The 8,276-nt window shown below is 39.3% G+C and overlaps 1 long non-coding RNA gene across 1 annotated transcript; it reads right to left on the reverse strand.

Moving 5' to 3' along the window:
• Positions 1 to 1,710: 1,710 nt before the first annotated feature.
• LOC147638415 (uncharacterized) lies at positions 1,711 to 3,289 on the reverse strand. Its single transcript, XR_015265875.1, has 3 exons — positions 3,128 to 3,289; positions 2,941 to 3,018; positions 1,711 to 2,378 (listed from the first exon to the last, which is right to left on the reverse strand). It is a non-coding gene; the product is annotated as an uncharacterized LOC147638415 (long non-coding RNA).
• Positions 3,290 to 8,276: the final 4,987 nt, after the last annotated feature.

An 8,276-nucleotide genomic window follows, 5' to 3' on the forward strand; every position in this document is an offset into this window, starting at 1 on the left:
AACAAGGAGAGCATCAGTTTAGCATCGCATCAGTTCCAAAGCCATCCCTTCAACGTTTCCTACCCAGGAGACAAGGGAAAGTCAGTGGGACAGCAGTTCATCCAGCATATTCAGCATATAGTTCATCATTCCTATCTCCTACATAGAGGAAAGCCGGCATCGAAGGGTGGACCTTAGCATTGGAGCAAGGAACAGTCCTCAGCATCAGCATTCAGCCTATTCCTCTCATCCCGAGAAGGATATTCATCTAGGACAGCATCATAGATCTATTTAGATCTCATTGTAACCCATTCAGCTAATATAGCTGCATTGCATTGCATTGACACTATCTATCCATCTCTTAAGCATCATTAAGTGTAGTTTAGTTAGCCTAAGGTTGTGTTTACGACGGTCAAATCCCTCACATGTCACATTGGTATCAGAGCGTTACAGGGTAACCAGCCTTAGATCATTTTCATTCCATCAATCATTCAGTCAGACATCATGTTAATCGCTTCCGCACAATTAAACCCAGTTCTCAAAATCTTGCAGGCCACCCTTAGGGATTTTCCCTTAGGTATGCATTAGTAACCCATCCATCTGCATTCTTGCACAGCATATAGGGTTGCACATGGCTTGCATAGCAGTCATCTTAACAGTCAGTCCTGCATTTGCAAGGCATACATGTTTGCCCATGAATTCTCTGGGGAAGAATGACATCCATCATCAAAGGAGTACATAAGTTTTGGGCTTCAACTGGCAGCAACAAGGGTTCTCTTCCACAAAAGAAGACGGAAGTTGGCTCCAACATCGCCTCAGGAGGTTCAGAGTTTCAGGAACGACAGAGATGGTAGGTGAAAGGATTCCACAGACACGTCAGGGGTGACTCAGGTATTTCCAAGCAGTTTTAGCAGCATTTGTCATTCAGTTCCCACAGTAGACAAGTCTTTGGCTCAAAGGATTCCACTCCTACAGTGGACCTCAATCCCGGCAGAAGAAGTCAAAAGGGGATAGTGGTTGTAGTGGAGAAGGATCACCAGAGGAGTCGAAAGGTTGCCAGGTATACCACCCAGCAACAGCTTAGCAGAGGGGAATGTCACGTGCACACCCGTCAGGTGTACAAGTGGCATGGCATCATCAAGCATTAATCAATACATCTAAGAATTATTCAGGCATATATCAGTATAAGCATGGGGGTGTTTCAGCACCAACATCAGCACTTTAGTCATCATGAGCATATAAGGCATTCATGTGCATCAGGTCGGGGCTGTTAGCATCAGCCGACAGCACGTTAGCACCAGCCGACAAGCATTTATGGCATGTATGTGCAGTCGTGAGCATTCAGGAGCAGACCGACTATAGCAATTCTGGCTGACCAGCATCACTCACATATAAATAGAGGCGCATCCATTCAGTCCATCAGGTATCAGCGTTTCAGTATACAGCATCTCATCTCAGTTCAGCGCATATCATCATCTCAGTTCAGTTCATAGATCTCAACGCAGAGATCTCAGTTTAGCAGTGGTATCTCCTCAGCGTATCCCTCCCAGGCAACAACAAGGAGAGCATCAATTTAGCATCACACCAGTTCCAAAGCCATCCCTTCAACGTTTCCTACCCAGGAGACAAGGGAAAGTAGGACAGCATCATAGATCTATTTAGATCTCATTGTAACCCATTCATCTAATATAGCTGCATTGCATTGCATTGACACTATCTGTCCATCTCTTAAGCATCATTAAGTGCAATTTAGTTAGCCTAAGGTTGTGTTTACAACGGTCAAATCCCTCACATGTCACATTCGACTATATTGTTACAAAATCGATGTACATCCTTTCGATTTATGGACTCTATGTTGGCTTCTTTTAAACTTCGAACTCTGACGGAAAAAATTGTTGCATGAGCCTTGGCCCACCATAGCCCCACAAAAAGGTCTCTTGCTTGATTTTTTGCAGCTATAGTCGTCTCCCTAAGATCAACTCTTGTGAGATAATCTAGTCTCCTTCTAGAACCTGTACCCCTAGTTCCTCTCTTATTATGAACCTTGTTTTCTCTATACACTCTCATTCTGAAATCACCAAGCTTAGGTATCTCTTTACAATAGTGGCATGAAAAGCCTTCAAATGGATGTCCATCACTTGAGATGCGTAGATAGCATATGTGCCTAAAGCATCCAATCACCTCAAACACACTATCTGCATCATGTAGTGTTTTCTTGGTATGGGGTTTTTTCATTGAAGCCATGTAGTGGCTGAGAGACCTTTGCTTTGGATCATACTCCTTGTCCTTTCGAGGGCGCCCCGGCACGCCTGTGAGCAATGGCTTTGAACTTGCCTCCTTCTCAATTGTCTTCATGTGAGCATTTCCCTTTGTGTGCTCATATAGAATGGAGTACAAATCTGATTTTAGCGGACACAAATGCAGCCATTTGTCATCATACTTACATCTCATCTGAACACACAAGAATGTTAGACACAACATTAACAAACCCATACATGATGCCTTTGAATGACAATGGCCTTCCACATACCATAATCCATGATCTACCCTTTTGGCCAGCTACTTGTGTAGCATACCTCATGCAAGATAAAGTAAGCACACCTCATACTTATGCTCGGCATTGATAAAGTATACAACCTCATCCTTGCAAAGCAACATATAAGAAGAACAGGAAGACCAAGATTTTACAACAAATGCACATGATGGCATCTTGAAGAAGGTTCACAATCCAAAGACTAGAGTCAGGGTGCCTTGTGTTTGGCTGAGATGAGAAGAGGAAGAATGTTGGGAGCCTTCTCTTTGACTAGGCAAAGAGGAAGAATCACCCAATATTGTGCCTGCACTGGTGGATAAATAAAAAACTACTTCATTTGATTGAAATAGCCTCAAAATAGTCTAGCTAGGAGGAAGAGCAATCTAATTACCACTGATTTGATGACTTGAGAAGAGCAATCTTATTACCACTGATTTGATGACTTGATTGCATTCCAAGTTGAGAGCCTTCCTTTTGATGGAGCTTAGATGAAGAAGATAGCTTACCTACACCGAATAAAATAAAAAATCAAATTAGTTGATTGTAATAATCTATCTGACTGCAACACAATCCTACATAACACCTACATTAGGAAGAAGCTAAGCCCATTTTCACCTGTGCTGAGGCAATCTATAGCACATGGAAGCTCTAAATCACTTTTGCATGTAAGCTATGGCCAGTAATGAGAGAAGAATAGTAAGGGTAAAAAGCACCAATAGGATCACGAGCAGGAAGAAGCGCCAAAATGATTGTGAAGAGTGGACATAACTGAGAGATCTCTACAAATCGTTAACTTTTTGAAAAGTTAACAAACTTCCAAAAACTAACGTTTGTTTTTTTTTAAGTGGCTTCAGATTTTAAATGGGGAACTTTTAAACCTGTGACCTTTTACTTTATCAAAATTTTATAACATTTATTGTATACCACTCCACCAAGTTGACAATAGTGTAATATAGATGCTCAAGCCAACTTTATAAATAAAAAATCTCCTTTTGTAAATGTATCTTTAGTCCTTATTTTGCAACCTTCTATGAATAAAATTATGTGAGCCCGAGTAATAAAATAATACCTTCTATTGAACGCACGTGCTACACTCACATATTGATGACCGACCCCCCTGAGAACCAGCTCAATCTTCCTCAAAAACTAAGAGACATCTTCTCCCTTGTCTCCTCTAAACACATCATATCCAAATCCACTCATTGGTCCTGAGTTCCAACCTGCAGATCAAAGCCTTTAACAAAAGCTCTCCAATCCTCAATGGGGGCACCAAAATATGTGAGGGCTCTGGGTGATGGCCTCTATAACATCACCAGACACTACAGAAGTGAGAGATAAATAGGTATAAAGATTGGGGGCTCCAAAACCACCTGTTCCAAAAGCATTTACCAACCCAAGTGATATCATCAGAGTTCCAGTGAATCAAAAGAAGCTTAAATCAACAATTACAACTTCTTTGGAGGAATGGATGCAACCCCTTACTCTTGACCAATTATCTAGATCCACAAAATTCCAGTCTCTTGAAACCCCATTAAAAAATCCCTATGATCACCATCTCATACCTTGACCACATCTTAGTTCTATATCAACTCCCCTACCCAAGTCAAAAACTGTCTTGAACTTGAAGATCTCTCTCTTGACAATCCAAAGAAATCCACTTTCTTCTCTCCTTATGACACACCTATTGCTAATATCCCTCAAACAAATTATACAATCCACGAACCCACTTCATGCTAGCAAACCATGATTGATCCTTGTAGCCTATCCAAAACCTCTAGATTGATGAAATTGGACCAAAACAGATACAGATTGATAACTCTTACTCAAGACATACATGATCTCAAGATTTATATTTTATAATCAATAACCCACTGTTCAAACAAACCATCAAATATAAAACACTTAGGACTCTCTCATAGCACAGAACGACCGACATGGATAGCACCATGCAAAATAGACTTCACAGGCACTATTGAAACATTGAACCACCAAATATAAACACTTAGGACTCTCTCATAGCACAGAACAGCCGACATGGATAGCACCATGCAAAATAGACTTCACTTTAGGTCATCAACTTTGGATTCAAATAGCTAAAGAGAATGGACATAGATCCCAATTCATTGACATCTGCATCCGATTGGAGGACTCATCCTGATTGCTCAGCACAGAAAGACTTTTGCTCAAACAAACTGTTTCATGATGGAAGGGACATTTTCGACTAAAACTCTAGATCGCTAATAGTAGCTCTTAGATTGTGGTTGAGAGAATATGAGTCTACATCAAGCATAAATTATTGACCTCTGTCAGAGGGGGGAAAACTTTGCCCCTCCAACTCACAGACAAACTCAATGGATAATGTGATATTTACTCTTAAAAACTCAAACACCTCTAACACCAAAACCGCATAAATCCATAGTATTATATCCCGAACTCAAATCTCCACTCCAGAATCTGTACAAACACTGGATGCATCAAACAACAAGCTTAGAAGATATAGTTGGATCATATGACCATTATAAAACATGGATGGATTGGGGAACCCATGGCCTCAAATGAGGCAAATATCACTTCTACCCGGTGCTACTCTCACAAAATTTTTAATCAATAGCGCTTGATCCCACTCTTCAAGATTCACCCAAAGTGCACCATATTCCTTTGGCATGCTTTTTATGAGTATGGCAAGTGCATCCTTTTCACCAATCTTTACATCAATGCCATCCAATTGGGTCATGATACTTTTCATTTTGCTAGTGACTCATGAAATTCTATCTTTAAGCCATAAAATTATATTTTCAAATGAATTTCCTGATTTTTAGCCTTGGAACCAAATATGAAATTCAACTCAATCACATGCTTATTTTGTCTTGGTTTTGGAATCAATGTGGCGAATAAGATTAGTTCCCAAGTGAAATCCATTTAATGGCAATTGATTGATCACAACCTCTAATTTATTTTCTAGTACGTTATTGTAGATTATCCTTACTATCCCTAATTATCTCCTACCTCATTGGCCATAAAGTTATAAAAATATAGTTTGGGATTTATGCACCACAACATCTCCTAGAATAAAACTTGTGCATCTATGTATTCTTCTTTTATTTCATAAGAAGCAATTTGGCAAAAGCTCTTGTAATTTACATGCCATCGTGTAACAGTTGTAACTGTTGAGGAATAAGTGGATCGTGTAACAGTTGTAATAGTTGAGGAATAAGCACAGTTTAGGAATTCTATAAGATCATAGTGTACCTTGGATCATACACATGCATAACCATTGTTGTTCATATTCTTGCACATGCTTAATGTGATTAAAGCAAACCCAAACCTTTTTTAAATCATCCTCTCTTGTTTGACGCATGTAGTTCACTAAGTCTAAACCTAAGGCGAGCCATGTGGTTGACATTTTACATTGCACCTCTCAAACTTATCCAAAGCTTGGCCTGGAAAACAACTATCATGGAAGAACTCAAAAACGCATTGTCTTTTCAAATCTAAAATAGTGGACTCTACACCTTGCACTATACTTTATTTCTAGAAGCATGTAATAACATCCTTCTAAATCTACAATGAGAAATGGATAACTTACAAATTTATATTAAATCATATTGAGAATCACAATCATGAAATTAAAATGTATATGGAGTTAAACTTACCTTTGACATTAAACTAGGAAATGCATGTGTTCTAATAATTTTGGCAACTCCATGTTGCCAATATTTGATCCACCACTTATATGCTTTCTAACAATTACATCCACCACTTATATTTGATCCACCACTCATATGCTTTCTAACAATTACATCCAATACTATTTGTTTTGTGATATCCATTTGAATCTTCCTTAGACCAATTGTAGTAGCCTCCGATACTACCTCTTGCTTAAGTATTCTTATCTTTTGTAGTGCTTGCCTTGATGTGCCGCTTTATCAATATGCTCATATGCTAGTCATCGGGCATACAATAGGACATTGTATCATCACACATTCTCTTGCATACAGGTCTGATTTTACAATAGAAGCAAGCTAGAGAGCTATATTCATCTGATGTTAAGCTAAAGCAAGGGAAGCTTTTATATGAGCTTTCCTATTATTTTAAAAAGTATAAAGTTGCAATACTCATACTAATCAATCTTTATTGAAATTGAACTAAGATATAAAGATTACCAATCCATGATGTTCTATTGGGTGTGTCATTCATAGTCTTGCTTCCACACAAGGTATAAGTGCACTCAAACAAACCTCCAAAATAACTCTTTCAAACTATTTCGAGAAACCTTACATAACTCTCCACCACAAGTCTCATCCAATAATTCCCATTGTGTGCTTGTGCCATTTTCTTACATTGGCAACAACGATGAAGGATCAAGTACCCTAGGTAACTCAAAAGTCACATTGCCACTGTAAATTTATGGAATCTCGTCCACTTTTTCAATAAGTGTGAAGGCTAATAATATTTTGGGAAGAACTTCTTCATGAGAGTAAGTAGAGAGTAAGTATTTCACCACACTCGTGTGATAGGGTGTCTTTATTGTTTAATAATCGAGCTCAACTAGTGCTACGGCGGACATTGATGACCCGTCTGGGTGATAGCTTCCACATCTACACCATTGGCATGGTTGGTGATATTATGGGTGATATGCGGCCAGTGGGATGACACTCTGTGTGACAACCATTTTGGATTACTAGAGACTGGCATAGTTATAGCGCCAGCTCATTTAGTCGGGTTTACATTATGGACCGACCCTTGTATATTGTAGTAGTTGAGTACTAACCCATATAGTGTGTACTCTTATCTTTATGTTATGTTGGTTGAGTAGAGAAGAAGAAGATAGAAGAAAATTCAGCTATCCATCTCTCTCTTGTGTCTTGCTCTCTCTTGTGTGTGTGGTAAGCAAGAATGACATTAAAAGTGGGAAGTTGCACAGTAAGGCAACTATGCATCATCTAGCAAACATGGAGGTGATGGCAGAAGTGAGCAGCTGTTTGTGATGCAGCACATGCTTAGTTCCATAACAAGGGATGTGTCATGATCTCAAGATATATGGTATGTGGATTTTGACAGCTCTAACCACATGACCAGTCATGCTGAGTGGTTTAGAGATATGTAGAAAATGGAAAAACCAGGTTATGTAGAAATAGGTGATGATATTGTGCATCCCATTGTGCATGTTGGTAAAGTGCCATTGTCTATGTAGGATGGCAAAATAAAGTATTTGGCTGATGTACTTCATGTTCTGAATATCACAAAGAACCTGGTTTCTGTTGGACAGATGGTTGAGTAGGGTCTCCAATAATTGAGGTTTAATCCTCAAGGATGTTTTGTGAAAGACTTCAAAAATAAGCGTCGCTTGGTCAAAGGGTAACATAAATGGTAGGATGTTTACTTTGGATGTGAACATGCCTGAGATAAAGGCAGCCATGTTCACGCATGGAATAGGTGTCATTTTTACAGATATTGACATATGGCACAAGTGCATTGGTCATGCGAATGTACAACGATTGAAGTCTATGCAGGCCCAAAATATTGTTGCAGGTTTGCCAAAGTTTAAGGTTGACAGTATGCATAGGGTATGTGAAGCATGCCAACTTGGTAAGCAGGCCAAACATGCTTTCCCACATGAAAAGCATTTCAGTGCAAGGCCATTAGATATCATACATTCAGATGTATATGGGGACCAAACAAGACTGCAACAATACATCAAATGGATGTAAATAATGCTTTCTTGCAAGAAGAAGTGTACATGATGCAGCCACCAGGTTATGAG

Source organism: Cibotium barometz, chromosome 5, assembly GCF_041138505.1.
Source record: "Cibotium barometz isolate CiBa-2024 chromosome 5, ASM4113850v1, whole genome shotgun sequence".
In the NCBI taxonomy this organism is placed as follows: domain Eukaryota; kingdom Viridiplantae; phylum Streptophyta; class Polypodiopsida; order Cyatheales; family Cibotiaceae; genus Cibotium; species Cibotium barometz.